The 24736-nt window shown below is 40.6% G+C and overlaps 1 protein-coding gene across 1 annotated transcript in view; it reads right to left on the minus strand.

Moving 5' to 3' along the window:
* LOC311129722 (PTB domain-containing engulfment adapter protein 1) overlaps window positions 1–24736 on the minus strand; it is a 141693-nt gene that overhangs the window by 48202 nt on the left and 68755 nt on the right. Inside the window, exon 2 of the mRNA XM_084162132.1 lies at window positions 14275–14360. The gene's annotated coding sequence lies outside the window, so the exon portion shown is untranslated. The remainder of the gene's footprint in view (window positions 1–14274; window positions 14361–24736) is intronic.

Genomic DNA, 24736 nt, shown 5'->3' on the forward strand with positions numbered 1-24736 from the left:
GACTCCAAGACCCAAGGAGTGTTTTTTAAGGAGAGTGGCCAGCGGGGCGCAGGTGCGTTTTGTGCAAGAGACATACACTGTAACTTAGAAGCTTATGCATAACCCAACATTCATTAGTTAAATATAAGGCTAATACTACATTGAATGGATTACCTGAAAGAAGAAGGCTAGGACATCTATATATCTATACTGAACAAAAATATAAACGCAACATGTAAAGTAATTTTTTAGCTTAATATTGCAGATAGATTGTAACTTCTATCAATGTAATTGTCTGCATCACTTCCAATCCCCCATGTTTTTTATATATATACTCCCCTTTATTACTTTTCAACCCCACCATCCTTTCCCTACTTGGGGTAAATTAATGAACAACAATGCCCAGGCCTCTATTTCCAGCCTATACTTACTATCTACACCTTATGGACACATACGTTTTTTTTTTTTTTTGCTCCTGAACTTCTTCTACTCTCAACCTCTCCAATAATTTTCATGATGTCCATCCGGTTTGCTTCTATATGCCATATCTTTCTAACTGTGCTCTTTCCCAAAAGCTCCCAACATACAACCTATATACTTATTATGGACACGGTATGCTTACATTATTAGTTATCTTATTATTTGTTGTTAGTTGTTATTAGTGCCATCCTTCAACTCCATTCAATACCTCCCATCTATCTCTTAACACCATCCATATAGGATTTCTATTTGCCATATGTATTTCAACCGTACTGTGATGGTTTATAAAAGTTCTGAACCTTTCTATTCTCATTGCTTCTACAGATTGTGAATTAAAAATAAACATTTTTGCTAAAAGTATTATTATATTATTGATCGATTGACTATGACATTTCAGATCACCCAGTAATTCTATCTGCAAGGTTAGCTCCAGGTAAATATTGCAATCCTTTAGCCATTCCTGGACCTGTGTCCAAAAACAAGCTACAAATGGACAGAACCAAAACAAATGATCTAATGATTCTGTCTCTTCAGAGCAAAATCTGCAGAGCTGGGAAGATTGTATCCCCCATATGAATAACATTCTATTGGTAGCAAGAATTTTAGATAATAATTTAAATTGAAAGATTCAAATTTTTGAATCCGGTGTCGTTTTGCGTGTCAGTTCATAAACAATATGCCATGGGATAGGTACAGTGGGGAAAAAAAGTATTTAGTCAGCCACCAATTGTGCAAGTTCTCCCACTTAAAAAGATGAGAGAGGCATGTAATTTTCATCATAGGTACACGTCAACTATGACAGACAAAATGAGAAAAAAATATCCAGAAAATCACATTGTAGGATTTTTTATGATTTTATTTGCAAATTATGGTGGAAAATAAGTATTTGGTCAATAACAATAGTTTCTCAATACTTTGTTATATACCCTTTGTTGGCAATGACACAGGTCGAAAGTTTTCTGTAAGTCTTCACAAGGTTTTCACACACTGTTGCTGGTATTTTGGCCCATTCCTCCATGCAGATCTCCTCTAGAGCAGTGATGTTTTGGGGCTGTCGCTGGGCAACACGGACTTTCAACTCCCTCCAAAGATTTTCTATGGGGTTGAGATCTGGAGACTGGCTAGGCCACTCCAGGACCTTGTAATGCTTCTTACGAAGCCACTCCTTCGTTGCCCGGGCGGTGTGTTTGGGATCATTGTCATGCTGAAAGACCCAGCCACGTTTCATCTTCAATGCCCTTGCTGATGGAAGGAGATTTTCACTCAAAATCTCACGATACATGGCCCCATTCATTCTTTCCTTTACACGGATCAGTTGTCCTGGTCCCTTTGCAGAAAAACAGCCCCTAAGCATGATGTTTCCACCCCCATGCTTCACAGTAGGTATGGTGTTCTTTGGATGCAACTCAGCATTCTTTGTCCTCCAAACACGACGAGTTGAGTTTTTACCAAAAAGTTCTATTTTGGTTTCATCTGACCATATGACATTCTCCCAATCCTCTTCTGGATCATCCAAATGCACTCTAGCAAACTTCAGACGGGCCTGGACATGTACTGGCTTAAGCAGGGGGACACGTCTGGCACTGCAGGATTTGAGTCCCTGGCGGCGTAGTGTGTTACTGATGGTAGGCTTTGTTACTTTGGTCCCAGCTCTCTGCAGGTCATTCACTAGGTCCCCCCGTGTGGTTCTGGGATTTTTGCTCACCGTTCTTGTGATCATTTTGACCCCACGGGGTGAGATCTTGCGTGGAGCCCCAGATCGAGGGAGATTATCAATGGTCTTGTATGTCTTCCATTTCCTAATAATTGCTCCCACAGTTGATTTCTTCAAACCAAGCTGCTTACCTATTGCAGATTCAGTCTTCCCAGCCTGGTGCAGGTCTACAATTTTGTTTCTGGTGTCCTTTGACAGCTCTTTGGTGTTGGCCATAGTGGAGTTTGGAGTGTGACTGTTTGAGGTTGTGGACAGGTGTCTTTTATACTGATAACAAGTTCAAACAGGTGCCATAAAATACAGGTAACGAGTGGAGGACAGAGGAGCCTCTTAAAGAAGAAGTTACAGGTCCGTGAGATACAGGAATCTTGCTTGTTTGTAGGTGACCAAATACTTATTTTCCACCATAATTTCCAAATAAATTCATTAAAAATCCTACAATGTGATTTTCTGGAATTTTTTTCCTAATTTTGTCTGTCATAGTTGACGTGTACCTATAATGAAAATTACAGGCCTCTCTCATCTTTTTAAGTGGGAGAACTTGCACAATTGGTGGCTGACTAAATAAAACAATTTCCCGCTGTACATCAAAAATCTCTTCCCATCTATTTTGCAATCTATATGGCATGGCTGTCAATCCTTTGGTCCTTAAGTGAAACTGATATACTTTTTTATTTATCACAGTTTTCCTTAACCAATTATGTTCTTTAATGCAAGGCCGACAGACAAGTTCCTTACTTTCTCCCCCTTCCACTTTCCTCTTCCACTTTTGCGGTAAGGCTGCAATTATTTGGTTGTAATTTTGGGTAGAGCAGACATTTCCATATGTTTTTGTTAGCTGCATGTGCGACATAACTCCACCAGTCCTACCGATGATATCATTTACGAAGATTATACCTAAAAGGTTTTTTGTCAATTAGTATATTTGAATTTAACCACAACATTTGTTGCATTATTTGTTCTGTCGTTTCTGGAGGATTAAATTGAAATTGCAACCAACTTTCTATGGCTTGTTTTAGAAATAGTGATATTTGGGAGATTATTTCCTTTTCAAATAACTGAAAATGAGTTGTTGTAATCTGAATAAAGGGAAAAAGGCCTTTCTTGAACATTGGGTGAGACAATCTTACTAATTTGCTTGAGAACCAGTTCGGATTTAAGTATAACTTTTGTATGACTGAAGCTTTTAGTGATAGGTCTAATGCTTTAATATTTAATAATTTCTGTCCTCCGAATTCATATTCATTATATAAATAGGCCCTTTTAATTTTGTCTGGCTTGCCGTTCCAAATAAAATTGAATATTTTTTTCTCATATAATTTCAAAAACTGTTCGCTAGGCGTAGGCAAGACCATAAGCAAATATGTAAACTGGGATAATACTAAAGAGTTAATCAGGGTGATCTTTCCACAAATTGACAGGTATTTTCCTTTCCATGGTAGTAAGATCTTATCTATTTTTGCTAACTTTCTATTAAAATTTATTGAAGTGAGATCATTTATTTCCTTTGGGATATGTATTCCGAGTATATCCACATCACCATCAGACCATTTTATTGGTAAACTACATGGTAATGTAAAATTTATATTTTTTAGTGATCCAATACGTAATATAGTACATTTGTCATAATTTGGTTGTAATCCAGAGAGGTTAGAAAATGTATCTAGATCCTCTATGAGGCTGTGGAGGGATTCTAGTTGTGGATTTAAAAGAAAACATGAATCATCAGCGTACAATGACACCATTGTTTTTAGGCCCTGGATTTCTAATCCTCTGATATTATTATTGGATCTGATTTTAATAGCTAACATCTCGATGGCCACAATAAATAGATATGCCGATAGTGGACAACCTTGTTTCACTCCTCTTGAGAGTTTAAAACTTTCTGAGAAATAGCCATTATTTACTATTTTACACCTAGGGTTACTATACATGATTTTGACCCATTTTATAAGAGATTCTCCAAAATTGAAATGCTCCAGGCATTTATATATAAACCCCAGTCGTACTTTATCAAATGCCTTTTCGAAGTCTGCTATGAATAGCAGGTCTCGTTTCCCATATTTTCCATTGTGTTCTATTGTTTCCAATACTTGCCTTATATTCTCTACAATGTATCTTCCATGTACAAAACCTGTCTGATAGGAATGAATAATATCCGACAATACCTTTTTAATTCTATGCGCTATACATTTTGCTAGAATTTTTGCATCACAACACTGAAGTGTAAGGGGCCTCCAATTTTTTAAATGGACTGGATCTTTATATTTTCCACTTGTATCCTGTTTCAGTAATAATGAGATCAGACCTTCTTCTTGAGTGTCAGATAATCTACCATTTACATAGGAGTGGTTAAAACATGCTAATAACGGTCCTCTTAGTATATCAAAAAAGGTTTGGTATACCTCGACTGGTATGCCATCCAACCCTGGAGTTTTCCCAGACTTAAAGTCTTTAATTGCATCCAGAAGTTCCTACTCTGTAATTTCACCTTCACATGAGTCTTTCTGTATGGCTGTTCATTTGACATTATCAATAGAAAAAAATCACTACAATTAGCTTCAGTTAGAGGAGATGGAGGCGACTGAAAAGAAAACATATGCTTAAAGTACTTTGTTTCCTCCTTCAAAATATCATTTGGTGAATCATGGGTGACTCCGTCAATTGTAACCAGTTTCATTAAGTTATTTTTGGTAGCATTCCTATGTTGAAGATTAAAAAATAATTTTGTGCATTTTTCCCCATATTCCATCCAGTTTGCTTTATTTTTATAATATATTACACTTGATCTTTCTTGAATAAGTTTCTCCATTTCTTTTTGTTTTTCTCTGCGCCTCTATGTTACAGTTTTTATTGCCATCTATCTGTTCTGTTAGACTTTCTATTTCCTTTGTTAGTATAAACTCTTTTGACCTAAATTGCTTTTGTTTTCGAGATGAGTACTGAATTGCATGGCCTCTAAAGGCACATTTAAAGGTGTCCCATACAATAAGGGGATTTGCTGTACCTATGTTATGTCGGAAAAAGTCAGTTATAAATTCCTTTGTTCTAATTATAAATAAATTATCATCCAATAGGCTTTGATTACATTTCCAATATCCTCGCCCACGTGGAAATTCAGTAAGAGTAATGTATATGCCAATTATATGATGGTCCGACCACATTCTGTCCCCTATCAACACTTTTTTTTACTTTTGCTGCCAACAAGAATGAGATAAGAAAGAAGTCAAGACGACTAGCTTGATTCAGTCTCCGCCATGTATATCTCACTAGATCAGTATATTTAAGCCTCCATATATCTACTAGTTCTAATGTATCCATGACATTCACAATTTCCTTAAGAGCATGTGGGTGATTGTTTGTGGTGTGATTTCCTTTACGGTCCATTGAGCTATTTAAAACAGTATTATAATCCCCCACCATAATAATATTGTCTTGCATTGCTTGCAGGGTTGATAATATATTATATATATATATTGTCAAAGAACTGTGGATCATCATTATTTGGTCCATAAAGGTTAATGAGCCATATCTGTTTATGGTCCAATAACATATTTAAAATAATCCATCTACCTTGCGTATCTATTTGGACAATTTGCACATTCGGATCGAAATTACTATTAATTAATATCATCACCCCTTTTGAATTTCTTTGCCCATGGGAGAAGTAAATCCCCCCCCCATTCCTTTTTCCACGCAACTTCATCTCGAATTGTTGAATGAGTTTCCTGTATACAATAGATATTATATTCCTTCTCTGAGCCATGTAAATATTGTTCTTCTTTTGTTATTATCAGCTAAGCCATTACAAATATAACTGGCTATACTTATTTCACCATACACCATAATGAGATACATGTTTCAAGTCTATTTATCATTATATATGTTTGTAAATGTACCAATAAAAAATACTGTAATAATTGAGTGTCCATATAGCTGTACCGTGATATTTGCATTGCTACGGAGTAACCCTTCAATTGTTCTCCACTAATTCCCCCGCTAAAGCCCCTCCCCATCCCAAGTTGAGCCATCATCCCAGTGATCAGCATCCCACCCACGTCCCTCCGGATACCTAAGGCCCTGAGAGGCCAGGACACATCCATCGAAAACAGCACACAGTGCCACCCACAAAACAGAAGCAGATTAACCGCCAAAAGCATTTCCAATGCTGTCACCTCTCTCTCTCTCTATATATATATATATAACTATTAAAAAAAATATATGCATATCCTATGTTCCATCATTATCAATTAATATGCATAATAATGTCGGCAGTTAATGCGTAGGATTTTAACATATAACCCGGATTGCCATTGTATTACATTTAATTTATTGACAAGCAATTATTATCCTAGCAAATAATTCCCGTGGTCCATCCCAAACCAACCCCCCCCAAACATCCCCACCCCCCCACAACAGATGCCGGACAAACACACACGCACATACTCACATACTCCAACACACTCAACCCCCCTCCTCCACAATCCACCATTAAATCAGATACTCAACGGCTGTTATATCCCAGAGCCCAACTCAAGAAAGAACCTGATTTACGAGTGCACATACAGTTAAAGCTGATTGAGAAAGCATGCAGATTGAGCAGAAATTGACAACAATGTAAGATTTGATTAATCTACTTCAACTATGTCAAGTCCTAGGTGATGGAGATCAGATCCACCCTCTTCACCTGAGACACAAACACTCTGATCCCCTGTTGTAACCATTTTCCCAAGCATCTCCATGCGGTCAGACCTTTGATTATTTTGTGCCACCTGGGCCACAATGATAAACCCCCTCTCTGATTGTCCGAGTGTGACCCCCTCCCCATGGGTTACTGCAGCCAGTGTTGCCAGCACTGCCACTACCTGGGTGGGCGTACCCCACCAGCATCCCCACCGGCTAGGTAAAAGGTCGTTATCTTAAAAAAAAAGCAAATTTGGCAACGATTGGGCGCTCATATTTCTGTCCTCTTTTTCCCGAAACGGTGTACACGTTCGAGTTGGATTTTATCGACAGCCTCGAGTGGGATTTGTAGCGCTGTATGCAGGAAGTCCTTCATAATATTCTCTGTTATTTCTCCCTCCTTTTCCTGAATACCTGTAAGTACTAGATTTTCTATTTACTAGTTTGGATGTCTAGTAAGGCTTCTCTCAGAAGGTTGTTCTCCTTTTTTAGTTCCCTAACGTCCGTTTCCATCTTAGAGACTGTCACTTTTAATTTTTTGGTTTCTTTCTCCATTACCAAAGCTTTTTCGTCACTCATTTGAAGACTCGCTTTCAACTATTTTACGTCTTTACTGACCAATTCTAGTATGCCCAATTTGTCATTTATCGACTTCAACAGGTCGCTTTCCACACTTACCATACCCAGTGGTGAAAAGCATATATCATCTGTATCAGTCAATGAGTCGCGTTTCTTTTTGGGGATCGGCTCTCCACGCTTATCTTCAGTCATGTTTGGGTGTTGCGTGTTGTTGTAATATTTGTCGATATATTTCTCTAGCCTTATGATCTGTTTTGTGTTATTATCCAGATTGAATTATATTAACTGCGAATATATGAAATGCTAATATTTAGTCTAACTTACAGATTTTGAATATTATGTTTTTATCTTGAGGTGTTTTGTACCGCTTTCTATTCAATAAGCCATCTTGTCTATGCGTGCTCCACCTGTAAAGTGTTGGTCAAATGTTTCATGAGGTGAAATAAAAGATCACAGAAATGTTCAATACACAAAAAAAGCTTATTTCTCTCAAATGTTGTGCACAAATTTGTTTACATCCCTGTTAGTGAGCATTTATCCTTTACCAAGATAATTCATCCACCTGACAGGTGTGGCATATCAAGAAGCTGATAAAACAGCATGCTCATTACACAGGTGCACATTGTGCTGGGGACAATAAAAGGCCACTCTAAAATGTGCAGTTTTGTTACACAACACAATGCCACAGATGTTTCAAGTTTAGAGGGGGCATGCAATTGGCATGCTGACTGCAGGAATGTCCACCAGAGCTGTTTCCAGAGAATTGAATGTTCATTTCTCTACCATAAGCTGCATCCAACGTTGTTTTAGAAAATTTGGCAGTACGTCCAACCGGCCTCACAACTGCAGACCACATGTAACCACGCCAGCCCAGGACCTCCACATCCGGCTTCTTCACCAGCGGGATCGTCTGAGACCAGAAACCCGGATAGCTGATGAAACTGAGGAGTATTTCTGTCTGTAATAAAGCCCTTTTGTGGGGAAAAACACATTTTGATTTCCTAGGCCTGGCTCCCTTGTGGGTCGGTCTTACTCCCAGGCCCACCCATGGCTGCACCCCTGCCCAGTCATGTGAAATCCATAGATGAAGGCCTAATTTATTTATTTCAATTGACTATTTTCATTATATGAACTGTAACTCAGTAAAATCATTGAAATTGTTGCATGTTGCGTTTATATTTTTGTTCAGTATACAGTTGAAGTCGGAAGTTTACATACACCTTAGCCAAATACGTTTCAACTCCGTTTTTCACAATTCCTGTGACGAGGTGTGAATGAAGGAGGAGGTCAAATACCGAAGTCCAGAGTTTATTCCGTTTACATAAATCAAACACCCCAAGCGTCAAACGAAACTATTACAAGGGAAAACATCCACCTTGGCATAAACACATTGAATAGTAGCTCAACCGAGCTACACGCTCTCACAACAAACAATCACTCACAAAGACAAGGGGAACAGAGGGAACACTTATACGCATACTAATTAGGGGAATGAGCACCAGGTGTGTGTGATTGACAAGACATGACAAGTGGAGTGATGAGAATGGGATAGGCAGTACCTAGTCCTCCGGTGACGACGAATGCCGAAGCCTCGGCGGAAGTCGTGACAATTCCTGACATTTAATACTAGTAAAAATTCCCTGTCTTAGGTCAGTTAGGATCACCACTTTATTTTAAGAATGTGAAATGTCAGAATAATAGTAGAGAGAATGATTTATTTCAGCTTTTATTTATTTCGTCACATTCCCAGTGGGTCAGAAGTTTACATACACTCAATTAGTATTTGGTAGCACTGCCTTTAAATTGTTTAACTTGGGTCAAACGTTTCGGGCAGCCTTCCACAAGCTTCCCACAATAAGTTGGGTGAATTTTGGCCCATTCCTCCTGACAGAGCTGATGTGACTGAGTCAGGTTTGTAGGCCTCCTTGCTCGCACACGCTTTTTCAGTTCTGCCCACAAAATGTATATAGGATTGAGGTCAGGGCTTTGTGATGGCCACTCCAATACCTTGACTTTGTTGTCCTTAAGCCATTTTGCCACAACTTTGGAAGTATGCTTGGGGTCATTGTCCATTTGGAAGACCCATTTGAGATGTTGCTTCAATATATCCAGATCATTTTCTTCCCTCATGATGCCATCTATTTTGTTAAGTGCACCAGTCCCTCCTGCAGCAAAGCACCCCCACAGCATGATGCTGCCACCCCCGTGCTTCACGGTTGGGATGGTGTTCTCCAGCTTGCAAGCACCCCCTTTTTCCTCCAAACATATCAATGGGCATTATGGCCAAACAGTTCTATTTTTGTTTCATCAGACCAGAGGACATTTCTACAAAAAGTACGATCTTTGTCCCCATGTGCAGTTGCAAACCGTAGGTTTTGGAGCAGTGGCTTCTTCCTTGCTGAGCGGCCTTTCAGGTTATGTCGATATAGGACTCGTTTTACTGTGGATATAGATAATTGTGTACCTATTTCCCCCAGCATCTTCACAAGGTCCTTTGCTGTTGTTCTGGGATTGATTTGCACTTTTCGCACCAAAGTACGTTTATCTCTAGGAGACAGAACGCGTCTCCTTCCTGAGCGGTATGACGGCTGGGTGGTCCCATGGTGTTTATACTTGCGTACTATTGTTTGTACAGATGAACGTGGTACCTTCAGGCGTTTGGAAATTGATCCCAAGGATGAACCAGACTTGTGGAGGTCTACACATTTCTTTTCTGAAATCTTGGCTGATTTCTTTTGATTTTCCCATGAAGTCAAGCAAAGAGGCACTGAGTTTGAAGGTAGGCCTTGAAATACAACCACAGGTACACCTCCAATTGACTCAAATTATGTCAATTAGCCTATCAAAAGCTTCTAAAGCCATGACATCATTTTCTGGAATTTTCCAAGCTGTTTAAAGGCACATTCAACTTAGTGTATGTAAACGTCTGACCCACTTGAATTGTGATACAGTGAATTATAAGTGAAATAATCAATCTATAAACAATTGTCGGAAAAATTACTTGTGTCATGCACAAAGTAGATGTCCTAACCGACTTGCCAAAACTATAGTTGGTTAACAAGAAATGTGTGGAGTGGTTGAAAAACGAGTTTTAATGACTCCAACCTAACTGTATGTAAACTTCCGACTTCAACTGTATAAAGTACCAGTCAAGACTTTGGACACACCTACTCATTCAAGGCTTTTTCTTTATTTTGACTATTTCTTACATTCTAGAATAATAGTGAAGACATCAAAACTATGAAATAACACATATGGAATCATGTAGTAACCAAAAAAGTGTTAAACAAATCAAATTATATTTTAAATTTGATTCTTCAAATAGTCACCCTTTGCCTTGATGACAGCTTTGCACACTCTTGGCATTCTCTCAACCAGCTTCACCTGGAATGCTTTTCCAACGGTCTTGAAGGAGTTCCCACATATGCTGAGCAGTTGTTGGCTGCTTTTCCTTCACTCTGCGGTCTGATTCATCCCAAACCATCTCAATTGGGTTTAGGACATATTCAATCATGCTTCAAGATGGCCACCATTGTTCCTGTACCCAATACTAGTCAAGGATCATATCACCTCTACTTTACCTGTCACCCTAGACCCACTTCAATTTGCTTACCGCCCCAATAGATCCACAGACGATGCAATCGCCATCACACTGCACACTGCCCTATCCCATCTGGACAAGAGGAATACCTATGTAAGAATGTTGTTAATTGACTATAGCTCAGCATTCCACACAATAGTACCCTCCAAGCTCATCATTAAGCTCGAGGCCCTGGGTCTGAACCCCGCCCTGTGCAACTGGGTCCTGGACTTCCTGACGAGCAGCCCCCAGATGGTGAAGGTAGGAAACAACACCTCCACTTCGCTGATCCTCAACACTGGGGCCCCACAAGGGTGCGTGGTCAGCCCCCTCCTGTACTCCCTGTTCACCCATGACTGCGTGGCCAAGCATGCCTCCAACTCAATCATTAAGTTTGCAGATGACACAACATTAGTAGGCCTGATTACCAACAATGACGAGACAGCCTACAGGAAGGAGGTGAGGGCTCTGGGAGTATGGTGCCAGAAAAATAACCTCTCACTCAACTTCAACAAAGGAGATGATCGTGGACTTCAGGAAACAGCAGAGGGAGTACCCCCCTATCCACATCGACGGGACTGCATTGGAGAACGTGGAAAGCTTCAAGTTCCTCGGCGTACACATCACTGACGAATTGAAATGGTCCACCCACACAGACAGTGTGGTGAAGAAGGCGCAACAGCGCCTCTTCAACCTCAGGAGGCTGAAGAAATTTGGCTTGGCACCTAAAACCCTCACAAACTTTTACAGATGCACAATTGAGAGCATCCTGTCGGGCTGTATCCCCACCTGGTACGGCAACTACACCACCTCCAGGACACCTACAGCACCCGATGTCACTTGAAGGCCAAAAAGATAATCAAGGAAAACAACCACCCGAGCCACTGCCTGTTCACCCCGCTATCATCCAGAAGGCGAGGTCAGTACAGGTGCATCAAAGCTGGGACCGAGAGACTGAAAAACAGCTTCTATCTCAAGGCCATCAGACTGTTAAATAGCCTTCACTAGCACATTAGAGGCTGCTGCCTATATTCAAAGATTAGAAATCACTGGCCACTTTAATAAATGGAACACTAGTCACTTTAATAATGTTTACATATCTTGCATTAATCATCTCATATACATATATATATATACATATACTGTATTCTATATTATTATTATACTGTATCTTAGTCTATGCCGCTCTGACATTGCTCGTCCATATATTTATTTATATATTCTTAATTCCATTGCTTTACTTAGATTTGTGTGATATGGGTATATGTTGTGAAATTGTTAGATATTACTTGTTAGATATTACTGCACTGTCGGAGCTAGAAACACAAGCCTTTCGCTACACCCGCAATAACATCTGCTAAACACGTGTATGTGACCAATACATTTTTATTTTATTTTATTTGTTCTCAATGTTTTGAACGGGATTATCTATTTTGGATGCAATTTGAATGAAATTCATGGAGAGAAAGACTGCAAGAGATTGTTCGCATATGCACCAATTTAAAGCAATAATAGGCTGTTTTAAAACTCTGCAGCTGCAATAAAAAAAGACACCATCAAAAATGAGATGACGCCGAAAGCCAGATTGAGATATGTAAATTAGATGCACATTCAGTCCTTATATTACTGTAGCATAGGCATAAGAAATAAAGTTGCCATGAGATGATAAATGCATTATGAACCCTGAGCGTTGATGATTGATCATGCAGATATCAGAGAGAAGGCCGTAGAGAAGCCAGATTTAGACATCGCATTTAGAAAGGCTAATTTAACAGTTCCATTTCACGTCATGCTGTTCATTGAAATCATTTATTATAAGTTACCGGTTTCTCACAGATATTTATCCCGGGAAAAGGAAGTGGGTTTGGCCGGGAAATCTCAGTAAATCTCGGTAACCCGGTTCCCGCTATTCAACCCTAGTAGAGATGCCTGGGGGCTGAGACCTTTGGCTGTCTCGTGTCATCATTACGGTGCCTTAGGGATGGCCGGAGACCTTGAGGCCGTGCTTCAGGGGACCTTGAGACCGGGCTGCAGGGGCGGGCTGGCTGGACGGACGATTGAGCCATGACTAAGATCTGAGAATTTGAACAATCCTTCTTAATAGTTTACCTCCCGGGCTAGCAATTTGCTTTGTGCTCACATAAGCAAAAAAGAAAAGTAGTATCCCCTTGTGATTTCTAATAAAAGTATGTGGGATAAAAATAATAATATTAATAGGCTACACATACATTTCAGCGGTGCCTCCAATTTTGTTACCCTCTCTATGAGCTGTTTTATAAGGTAGACTCAAAGGTCTCAAAGGTACTTTTAATCATGTATCATGTACGCATGAGGTAACATTGATTTACATGTGCAGATAGGTTACACGTTTTTGCATCAGTCATTTTAAAAGGGAATAAAAGGCTGAAAACACAGAAAACAATGACATCTGTAAAAGGCGACAGGTGCAACCTTCGCCAAGGTGTGAAGTCCTAAGAAACGTGGCCAGAAAATGTCACTGTCCTCAATTAAACACTTTGCCTTGTGTATCACAATCCATCTCCTCAGTGCACATGATGCATGATAGCAGGTCTCTTCCCTTCATATTGAAATTGCCTGAGGATTAGAGATGCACATTTCACCAGCAGCGAGACTGCGGTTTTTGCTGGTGGGACACGCTCATAAATCTCAGAGAAGGATTTCAACGACCCGTTTATGGATCAAATCTACTTCAATAATTTTTATCTAATCTTCGCCACTGTTTCTGAATGATAAGACATCTTCAATTTAGATGCAATAGCTGTCCAAGTTGTTTAGAATAGGCCATATTTTACTGTCAGCAACTTTTTTAAATGTGTTGACTTCTTTGGGAATTGGAGGCTGAGACTCCAATACCCATTTGGAGCATAAATCTGGAAAAAATACAACTAAAGAATATCCATTCTTTATTATCAAGGTGAGAGAAATCCTTAAATATGTGACGCAAAACTCCCATGGCAAAGCATACTGTGTAAGAGGCTCAGTCAACTGTCATTAAAATAGTACTTATTCCTGCAAAGTATCCAGTATATATGGTATACTGGATTAAGTCCATGACAGGAATATAGCATCGCTGTCAGCTGCCCAATGAACTGTTCAAGAATTCTGATATGCTATTGCTGTATCACAAACACTTAGCACATAAAGATTGCTTTGGGAGCTCCTGGGGTGAGCTAGATTTGAAGATGAGCAGTAATCTGACAGCTCCAGAGTATGTAAGATAACGGATAAGGTGCCTTACCGATACTTTTGATTGTGAACGACCAGGATCCTCTGTTGGGCCTCACTCATCTAATGGCCTCAGAATTCTCATGAGTGCTGTGTCTTCTGTGGGGGGGAAGAAGAGAAAGAGAAGAAAGGTTAGTCCTACAGCATTGAGGCTTTTGGGAATACTGAATTGATTCGGTACCATTATCTGCCATTGGTCGATACCACACAAGAACCAGAGAATATAGCTTACATAAACAAAAGAAGTGCAGAGATCTTTTTGAGAACAACAGTTTGAATCGCTTATCCAGCTGAAACCTGTAGATTCCGGTAATGTTTAAATAGCCCCTGTGTCAAATACCTCAGAAAAACACTGACAGGCATACAGGACATACAGTGCCTTCAGAAAGTATTCACACCCCTTGACCTTTTCCACATTTTGTTGTGTTACAGCCTGAATTTAAAATGGATTCAATTGAGATTGTGTGACACTGGCCTACACACAATATCCCATTATGTCAAAGCGGAATTATTATTTTTAGAAAATGTTACCAAAAAAATGAAAAACGTAAAAATCTTGAGTCAATAAGCATTCTACCTCTTTATTATGGTAAGCCTAAATAAGTTCAGGAGTAAGAATGTGCTTAACAAGTCCCATAATAAGTTGCATGAACTCTGTGTGCAATAATAGTGTTTAACATGATTTTTGAATGACTACCTCATCTCTGTACCCCACACATCTGTAAGGTCCCTCAGTTGAGCAGTGAATTTCAAACACCGATTCATCCACAAAAACCAGGGAGGATTTCCAATGCCTCGCAAAAGAAACGCACCTATTGGTAGATGGGTCAACAAAAAAAAGCAGACGTTGAATATCCCTTTGAGCATGCTTAAGTTATTAATTACACTTTGGATGGTATATCAATACACCCAGTCACTACAAAGATAAAGGAGTCATTCCTAACTCAGTTGCCAGAGAGGAAGGAAACTGCTCAGGGATTTCACCATGAGGCCAATGGTGTTTTTAAAATAGCTGCAGAGTTTAATGCCTGTGATAGGAGAAAACTGAGGATGTACACTATATATACAAAAGTATGTGAACACCCCTTCAAATGATTGGATTCGGCAATTTCAGCCACACCTTTTGCCGACAGGTGTATAAAATCGAGCACACAGCCATGCAATCTCCATAGACAAACATTGGCAGAAGAATGGCCTTACTGAAGAGCTCAGTGACTTTCAACGTGGGACCGTCATAGGATGCCACCTTTCCAACAAGTAAGTTCATCATATTTCTGCCATGCTAGAGCTGCCCCGGTCAACTGTAAGTGCTGTTATTGTAAAGTGGAAACATCTAGGAGCAACAACGGCTCAGTCACGAAGTGGTAGGCTCACAGTAGAAACGCAGCCGTGAAGTGGTAGGCCACACAAGCTCACAGAACGAGACCACCGAGTGCTGAAGCGCCTGGCGCGTAAAAATCATCTGTCCTCGGTTGCAACACTCACTACCGAGTTCCGAACTGCCTCTCGAAGCAACGTCAGCACAAGAACTGTTCGTCAGGAGCTTCATGAAATGGGATTCCATGGCCGAACAGTGTAGACTGGAGTGGTGTAAAGCTCGCCATCATTGGACTCTGGAGCAGTGGAAACAAGTTCTCTTGAGTGATGAATCAAGCTTCACCATCTGGCAGTCTGATGGACGAATCTGGGTTTGGCGGATGCCATGAGAACGCTACCTGCCCCAATGCATATTGTCAACTGTATAGTTTGGTGGAGGAGGAATAATGGTCTGGGACTGTTTTTCATGGTTTGGGCTAGGCACCTTAGTTCCAGTGAAGGGAAATCTTAACGCTACAGCATACAATTACATTCTAGATGATTCTGTGCTTCCAAAGTTTGAGGAAGGCCATTTCCTGTTTTAGCATGACAATGCCCCTGTGCACAAAGCGAGGTCCATACAGAAATGGTTTGTCAAGATCGGTGTGGAAGAACTTGACTGACCTGCACAGAGCCCTGACCTCAACCCCATCGAACACCTTTGGGATGAATTGGAACGCTGACTGCGAGTCAGGCCTAATGGCTGAATGGAAGCAAGTCCCCACAGCAATGTTCCAAAATGTAGTGGAAAACCTTCCCAGAAGAATGGAGGCTGTTATTGCAGCAAAGTGGGGACCAACTCCATATTAATGCCAATGATTTTTTTGGAATGAGATGTTCGACAAGCAGGTGTCCACATACCTTTGGTCATATACTACTTTTGATCATGTACCTGGGGACTAAACACCTCCCTCTGCAACTGGATCCTGGACTTCCTGACAGGCCACCCCCAGGTGGTAAGCGTAGGTAACAACACATCCGCCATGCTGATCCTCAACACGGGGGCCCTCAGGGATGCGTAATCAGTCCCCTCCTGAACTCCCTGTTCACTGCATGGCCAGGCACAACTCCAACACCATCATTAAGTTTGCAGACGACACAACAGTGGTAGGCCTGATCACCGACAACGATGAGACAGCCTATAGGGAGGAGGTCAGAGACCTGGCCATGTGGTGCCAGGATAACAACCTCTCCCTCAACGTGATCAAGACAAAGGAGATGATTGTGGACTACAGGAAAAAGAAGAGGACCGAACACGCCCCCATTCTCATTGACGGGGCTGTAGTGGAGCAGGTTGAGAGCTTCAAGTTTCTTGGTGTCCACATCACCAACAAACTAACATGGTCCAAACACACCAAGACAGTGGTGAAGAGGGCACGACAAAGCCTATTCCCCCTAAGGAGACTGAAAAGATTTGGCATGGGTCCTCAGATCCTCAAAAAGTTATACAGCTGCACCATCGAGAGCATCCTGACTGGTTGCATCACTGCCTGGTTTGGCAACTCCTCAGCATCCGACCGCAAGGCACTACAGAGGGTAGTGCGTACGGCCCAGTACATCACTGGGTGCCAAGCTTCCTGCCATCCAGAACCTCTATACCAGGCGGTGTCAGAGGAAGGCCCTAAAAATTTGTCAAAGACTCCAGCCACCCTAGTCATAGACTGTTCTCTCTGCTACCACACGGCAAGTGGTACCGGAGCGCCAAGTCTAGGTCCAAAAGGCTTCTTAACAGCTTCTACCCCCAAGCCATAATACTCCTGAACAGCTAATCAAATGGCTACCCGGACTATTTGCATTGTCCCCCCCACCCCCTCTTTTATGCTGCTGCTACTTATCTATGCATAGTCACTTTAACTCTACCTACATCTACATATTACCTCAATTACATTGACTAACCTGTGCCCCCGCACATTGACTCAGTACCGGTACCTCCTGTATATAGCCTCGCTACTGTTATTTTACTGCTGCTCTTTAATGTTTGTTATTTTTATTTTGTACTTATCTATTTTTTACTTAACACTTATTTTTCTTTAAACTGCATTGTTGGTTAAGGGCTTGTAAGTAAGCATTTCACTGTAAGGTCTACAGCTGTTGTATACATGTGACAAATACAATTTGATTTGATTTGATGTAGTGTATCAGCAACATTTTAAGTTCCTCCACAATACTAACCTAATTGACAGAGTGAAAAGAAGGAAGCCTGTACAGAATATAAATATTCCAAAACATGCATCTTGTTTGCAACAGGGCACTAAAGTAATACTGTAAAAAATGGGGCAAAGCAGTTCACCTTTGAATACAAAGTGTTATGTTTGGGGCAAATCCAATACAACACATTACTGAGTACCACTTTATATTTTCAAGCATAGTTGTGGCTGCATCATATGGGTATGCTTGTAATCGTTAAAAACTGGGGAGTTTTTCAGGATAAAAAATTAAGGGAATGGAGCAAAGTACAGGCCAAATCCTAGAGGAAAACCCGGTTCAGTCTGCTTTCCACCAGACACTGGGAGATGAATTCACCTTTCAGCAGGACAATCACCTAAAACACAAGGCCAAGTATACACTGGAGTTGCTTACCAAGAAGACAGTGAATTTTCCTGAGTGGCCGAGTTAAAGTTTTGCCTTAAATCTGCTTGACATTTTTTGGCAAGACCTGAAAATAGTTGTGTCACTCGAAAAATGTCCTGAATGTCGAGCCATGAATATGTTCTTGGCCTAGAGTAGATTAATATTGGTAATGCTCCGTTCTACTTCCTTCACAGTCGCATATTCTGAAATTAATATTTCAATATTCAGTTGAACAGTTACATGATTTATACCCCAAAGTTGGAAAAAGTTTTGCTTCAGTGCTGACATGAATGAAAAAGGTTTGCTATTGCTATACCTTTCACAACGAATCCATATAGTTTGAAATTCAAGTTTAGAGTTGTAGAACTATTTGAGGGCCTCATTTGTTCAAATGAGACTTTAGTATCTCAGTACTGCCTAGGGACTGATGGAGACCTCCAACACATCTGCTATTCAGCAGCCGCTTGTGTGTGAACAGAAGGAGCCTGCAGCATAGACATACCCAAAACCTCTACAGGGAGACATTGTTAATGAATTGTCCTAGAGCCCTCTCCCTGGCTGCTTCATTGGTCCTGCTGCAGTCATCACATTCACAGACCCTCCAGCTAACAGGACAGTGCGACTTAAATGTGAATCTGGCAGACCCCGAAGACATTTTGACTCCATGGTTTCTTGTCGGCAGGAAATAATAAGGCTTAATGTTGCACAAGAACAAATCGCATAGTTCGAAATGCAAGCCCTGTTGAGCCGAGGTGAGCACCTTTCAGAGTCGCTTTTAATTCCATTATGAGATTAGACCACCTGGGAGCAGAAGGGGGTTACATTTTCTAACAAGAACATGGATTAAATGAACAAACAATGCAGTTGCGTAAGTCTCTTTAGAAAACAGGCAGTATGTGCACAGAATACTCTTAATGAAGACCGACACAGCAACACGATGAGAGTATTGCAACTACAACCACCAAATTGAAACCGTAGAAATAGAATATCAATACCGGATCCCCATAGTCCTTAGATGAGTTCCTTGAACGTAGCAAAAGTCATTGGTAACAAGACAATATTCCTACTGGGTGTAAGGTATCCATCTTTGTGTATTTGTGTAAGTGCAGTATGCAAACCCCACAGGGACTTCAATATGCAGGGCCAACAGCACACTGGCTTTAAAAATAAATATTGGAAAATAGTTATTTTCCTTTCATCTCATTCTCATACATTGTGAAAGTGTTTCTCCTGCTTTTCTTTATACATTCCAAAAGGTGTTGGACGTGATGTGGCAACATCAGTTGTTCTCCCAAGCATCTGGCCAGGGTTTGTGTGTTTGAGCCCCAGCAGCAGCTCCACTGCCTGAGGGCTGCTGCCGGGGGTAGATAAGAGGCTGAGGCAGAGCTAGGCAGGCCATCCTTTAGCCAGCTCAGCTCCTGAGGGGAAGACCCCAGGCCTGCATTGTCAGGGTCCTACTAGTGTGGAGGGGGGCCAAGCATTCTAAAATACACCACAAAACTTACTGGAAGCTAGCTGAGGCTAAAGCTGGCAACATAAGCATTACCACTGCCAATTATAAAAACATGACAAAAGTCAACCCATAAAACCATTGAAAATACACTGTTGTATAAAGCAATGTTGAGCAGATGCAGACGTATCGACTCCAAGCCCCAGGACTTTATAAATAGCTTATGCTGTTTTCCTTTTTTATAGTTGCAAATAAAACTATATTGATGATGAATAAAACAGCTTTTAAAGCACTGAGGAACAGTATGAATTTAAGTTATGGGCTGCACTGCAACCTACCTGACCCATTAAAAAGATAATTGATTTAATATGTCAACTGTAGTCAAGATAGGTTGGACTGTAATTCCATGGGAGCAAAGTAGAATTAATCCGACCTAATCCTTCAATTGCAGACAGTGGCCCTGCTGCTGGCAAGCGGATGAAACAACAGGCGGATTTGTGTTATTGATTAAATAACTATCTGCATTCTTTCATTTAGAATCAACAGAGCTGTCCATGCATGGTTCCAACAGTGTTCTCATCTCCCACTGTGTTTAAAGTGCAAAACTACAGTAAACATTTTTTTGCCCGAAGCTTGTGGCGAACTGGATATGGCGAACTGAATGCTAAAATGATGCTACAGTAGATAAACATAAAATAAACTACTGGCATATACAGTACATCAAACATTTAACATTTACATTTACATTTTAGTCATTTAGCAGACACTCTTATCCAGAGCGACTTCCAATTAGTGAGTGCATACATTTTTCATACTGGCCCCCGTGGGATTTTACTTGATTAGCTAAATGATTAGCTAAATGACCCATACTGCACCATCTTTGTTATGTAAATTGGGTGAATGGCAAAACACTGAATCACATGCTGCTTGATGTAACTGTATCCTTGAAAAAAGCATTCCTGCAATTGCAACCACGGGCCAAATAAAGTTTAAAACTAAAGAAAAAGCACAGTGTAATACTGATCAAAGCAGGTAATTCCTAACTGTCTTGTAATCTAAGGGTTTCAAAACCTCAGTTAAACCTGTTCCTTGAAATAACACGTGAACATCTAAGCTTAATTAGCTGAAGATTGACATTTTGGCTTTTCTACATCACTTGACATCAGTAACAGTGCAACATCTAGGCCAACTTGAATCACTTTAGTCTTTTTCTACTCTTTTTTCTGCCCAGCATCTAAACCAATGGCATGTGTAGGCCTATACGTGTAGGTGTGTATATTTTCTTTCATCAAATGTTCCTTGACAGTCATTTCTACCCTTCTTAGTATGGCTAGTCCTAGGTCCATTGCCTGGTCCTACGTCCTTCAAGATACTGTCTGTTTACTACTTCACTACATTCTAATACGTACTTGCAAAGCCAGAACTTCAGTTCAGTATTGGAATCTGTATAGGCCTACAGGTCCTACACCAACTTTAAAGTTTAGTATAAGGACAGGCAACCGGCCAACTCAATCTGCATTGGGGTTATCTTTTTTCAGTCAGTAAGCAGGCTAGCTTTGACAGAGCGTGGCCTTACAGTGAACTGTGTGAGAAAACACAACTTCAGGTGATTTTCAACTTGTCTTGATTTGAAGGCTAGCTTCAAAATACAAGGCACTTGAGCCCTAATAGAATCCTTGAAATATCAAAGGGGATGGTAGATGTGAGGCTGGACAAAGCACAACTTAGTTCAAGGCCTTAACATCTTTACTTGCCTTAGCAGATTTTACTAATCAATATCTCAGACAGTGGTTTTTATGTATCAGTTTAACTAGTGGAATATATTGTGCTTACTGCAAGACAACACAAGGTCAAAAACAGGAAAATAAAACACTGAAAGAGCCATTTTGCCACCAGGAGTAAACCTTACAGTGCATTTGTCACTGACAGATATAACATACAAGATAACCTTGCCTATGTCTTGTTTATTTGGTGTAACACAATACCTTCGAAGCTGAAGTGGCTAGTAAACAGTATATCAAAACATCAGGAAAATCCAACATAAAGTGTGCCCTTCAGTTTTGAGAAGGTCATATGCTGTCCAAGAGATCTATTTGGGACCCAGACTTTTGAAGTGAGCAGCTATTTAAATGTGTATATCAATCACTGTCACCACTGTTCACCATGCAGGTACTACTAGAACTGTATTTCTGCAGAACATTTGGCTCTATGGGGCATATTATGCATAATACAGTGCTAAGGCAAACAGAAACATGGATAACTTGATAAATAGTAAATCAATCACGCATCTATTCAAAGTGCTGCTTTGGACAATTGCTTGAAGTTTTTAGATTTGTTAATCAATAATGTATGTATTTCCCAAACAGAGTCATGTTTTAAATTAAAATAAAAAGCGTATGGAAAAGAGCCTGCATATCATAAAGGAACATTTGGCGTTTTTACAACCAAATCTCAACAAAAAAAAATGTCATCCTAGTTGTGCAGTACGGGGGCTCTTTAGATGTTGTACACATGAAATTGTGTCATTCTGAACTTTATCCGCAAAGTTATATTCCATTTTGTTGCAACTCAAGCGATACATCTCCGTCCATTCTACAGGTAACTGCCAAAATAAAGGAATAAATGAGGAATACAAAGTATATAGAAAGCAGGTCCTTCCACACAGGAATTTCCAGAAACTTGTAGAATCTATGCCAAGGCACATTGAAGCTGTTCTGGCAGCTCGTGGTGGCCCAACTGGATGCCATATACATCAAAAATAGAGATTTGGTTGTAAAAAAGCTAACTTATTTTTAAAAAATGATCAAAGACTTGAGATGACTGAGCAATATTCATTAAGACAAAAAGCAACAAGACATTTGGGTCGAAATAAGACCAGAATTCTCATGGAAGGAAACATACGTACATTAGATGGAGGGATTGATAGAGGGAGCTGAAAAAGATGTTCAAACAAACAGGGACTCTGGGTCATCTGTTTGGCCCATTGCCGAAGTTACTGCATGGTACACTGCATACTGTGACAAATAAACATTGGCATTTCCTTTGACAGTCAAGGTGAAGTCATATCTATCACAGACTTTTAGACACCAAGGCCACTAAGAAAAACAGACAGGGACAAATAACTGTGCAGCTTATCCACCCAGAATAAATCCACTGAATGAGTGCAGAAGTCAAGTGTAGAATATAATAGTCCTCAGTTTCAGGACATTGAGTTTCACTGAAAGCTAGACCAGCTGAATAAGTAAGAATGTAATAATTTATACATTGTGTCCATGTTCTGAATCAAGGCCATGCAGAATGTGTATAGCAGCACCAACTGTGTAACTTCACTAGGCAGCATCATTTTCTTGAGGACTAATGGTTCAAGTGAGCTGTCCTCATTTTAGATGGTTAACTCACTCCTTCAGCAATTGACATATGACACATTTTGCAGCAATATTTAATTGCCTGCAATATTTCTTAGCCTAGGTTCTCATTAGCCAACAGCTTAATTCTATAGCTCACTACTTTAATTGATTTGATAACCTAGAACTGGTGTAGGGTTTCAACAAAACATTGCCATTGATCAAATATACAGTGGGTGTCACACCCTGGCTCTGGGGACTCTATATGTTCAGCCAGGGTGTGTAGATTCATTGTGTTTGTGTGCTGAGTTTGAGTGTCTAGTTATTGTATTTCTATGTTGGCCAGAGTGGCTCCCAATCAGAGGCAACGAGTGTCAGCTGTTGCGGGTTGTCTCTGATTGGGAGCCATATTTAAACTGTCTGTTTTCCCTTTGTGTTTGTGGGATCTTGTTTCCGTGTTGGTTTGTTGCCGTGTCGGTTGTGTTGTACCGAGGACGTCACGTAATCGTTTATTGTTTTGTTCGTGCATTCATTAAATAAATGAAAGTATGTTTGCAACTAACGCTGCGCATTGGTCTACTCCATATATCGATCGTGACAGTGGGAAGAACAAGTATTTGATACACTGCCGATTTTCCTACTTACAAAGCGTGTAGAGATCTGTAATTTTTATCATAGGTACACTTCAACTGTGAGAGACAGAATCTAAAACAAAAATCCAGAAAATCACATTGTGATTTTTAAGTAATTAATTTGCATTTTATTGCATGACATAGGTATTTGATCACCTACCAACCAGTAAAAATTCCGGCTCTCACAGACCTGTTAGTTTTTCTTTAAGAAGCCCTCCTGTTCTCCACTCATTACCTGTATTAACTGAACCTGTTTGAACTCGTTACCTGTATAAAAGACACCTGTCCACACACTCAATCAAACAGACTCCAACCTCTCCACAATGGCCAAGACCAGAGAGCAGTGTAAGGACATCAGGGATACAATTGTAGACCTGCACAAAGCTGGGATGGGCTACAGGACAATAGGCAAGCAGCTTGGTGAGAAGGCAACAACTGTTGGCGCAATTATTAGAAAATGGAAGAAGTTCAAGATGATGGTCAATCACCCTCGGTCTGGGGCTCCATGCAAGATCTCACCTCGTGGGGCATCAATGATCATGAGGAAGGTGAGGGATCAGCCCAGAACTACACGGCAGGACCTGGTCAATGACCTGAAGAGAGCTGGGACCACAGTCTCAAAGAAAACCATTAGTAACACACTACGCCGTCATGGATTAAAATCCTGCAGCGCATGCAAGGTCTCCCTGCTCAAGCCAGCGCATGTCCAGGCCCGTCTGAAGTTTTCCAATGACCATCTGGATGATCCAGAGGAGGAATGGGAGACGGTCATGTGGTCTGATGAGACAAAAATAGAGCTTTTTGGTCTAAACTCCACTCGCCGTGTTTGGAGGAAGAAGAATGATGAGTACAACCCCAAGAACACCATCCCAACCGTGAAGCATGGAGGTGGAAACATCATTCTTTGGGGATGCTTTTCTGCAAAGGGGACAGGACGACTGCACCGTATTGAGGGGAGGATGGATGGGGCCATGTATCGCGAGATCTTGGCCAACAACCTCCTTCCCTCAGTAAGAGCATTGAAGATGGGTCGTGGCTGGGTCTTCCAGCATGACAACGACCCAAAACACACAGCCAGGGTAACTAAGGAGTGGCTCCGTAAGAAGCATCTCAAGGTCCTGG

This window comes from Coregonus lavaretus (assembly GCF_964263955.1).
Source record: "Coregonus lavaretus genome assembly, chromosome: 5".
Taxonomy (NCBI): Eukaryota; Metazoa; Chordata; class Actinopteri; order Salmoniformes; family Salmonidae; genus Coregonus; species Coregonus lavaretus.